Raw genomic sequence first — 1,366 nt, 5'->3', positions numbered from 1 at the left:
TGACATGGCAGCAACTCACACTCTGAAGAAGGAATGCACGATATTAGATTTTTGGCCTACATAAGATATGCAGATATGTTAAAACTTAACCGATAACCGATGCCGATACAGATATTTTATATATGTTTTTTTGTCAGAACATAGTCCTCTTATTTAGACTTATTTGCTACAAAAATTGTGCAACAGCTGTAAGAGCTGGTGACATATATTCAGTAACAGTCATATGATATGCATAGCACTTTAACTTATATTAAATGAAAAGTGTTAAATGTTATTTATGAGCATTAGTCACCTGCGATGCTGTCTCACTTGTCGAGGCTTGTTCCAGGTTCCTAGCTGCAATGTGGGATCCTCTGCACTTTTGTGCATGAAGGACAGCCTTTTTAAGTTCAAAGGTTTTGTCTATCCATTGTGCCGTAAGACTAATCATGCTAATGGGGCTAACACGACATCCAAATGTCTGTGTTAAAACTCACCCAACAAGTCGTGCTATCAGCTATTAGCTTCTCAATGACTTCGGAAATTACGGCTTGTAACTCCGGTAGCGTTACATCGGAAAAATATCTCAGACTGCGGACAATGTAGCGAGGCTCAGCATAGTCCATAAATCTTTGAAATCCGACATCCTCACCAACGAAAAATAAAACTTCCACACCTCCGACATTCTGAATTTTCCTCTCCGCCGTGAGATTGGGTAGGCGCAAATGGTGCCATCACGTTGCGCTGCCGCTGCAGGCAAAAACAGCGCCTTTTATATTGGTGAGTTATTTTAATGGTATGTCCGATTATGAAATTTAACACTAATATCGGTCGATACCGATACCATGCCGATAATATCGTGCATCCCTACTCTGAAGATACAAGGACGGGAACACATCAGGACAGGACAGACCCAACGACGACAAGACAAAGGACAAGACTCCCAGACAGGCTTAAATACACAGACAGGATGTGATTACAAACAGCTGAGAACAGAAGGTGCAATATATATATATATATATATATATGTATATATATATATATATTATATATATGTATGTATTAATTCAGTCAACCTTTATTTATACAGGTTAATCCCATTGAACATTTTTACAAGGGACCTGACTTGTTAACAAAGAGTGATGAAGACAGTGGACAAAAACGACGACAATAGACAATCATAAAAGACGCGTGCAAATTAATTTTTTTAACAAGTTAAAATAAAATGGCAACCAAAAGGACAATCAAAAGGAAATGCAACAAAAAAACAGGTAAGTGTTAAGGTGATGTAGAATATTAAAAACAGGAAGATGTCTGCATTGGTTTTTCCAAGAACTTTACAGATGTTTAAAGCCACTTAGAGAGGTGAAGGTTGATATAAATAAAT

General features: G+C 37.5%; 1 protein-coding gene across 1 annotated transcript in view; it reads right to left on the bottom strand.

Moving 5' to 3' along the window:
• Positions 1 to 1,366, bottom strand: part of LOC119413748 — an 880,117-nt gene that overhangs the window by 218,216 nt on the left and 660,535 nt on the right. The gene's annotated exons all lie outside the window — the stretch shown is intronic.

The sequence above is a fragment of the Nematolebias whitei genome, chromosome 1 (genome assembly GCF_014905685.2).
Source record: "Nematolebias whitei isolate Nwh7 chromosome 1, NemWhi1, whole genome shotgun sequence".
NCBI classification, from domain to species: Eukaryota; Metazoa; Chordata; class Actinopteri; order Cyprinodontiformes; family Rivulidae; genus Nematolebias; species Nematolebias whitei.
The sequence above is the reverse complement of the archived record's forward strand: the minus strand, read 5'-3'. Positions and strand labels throughout refer to the sequence as shown.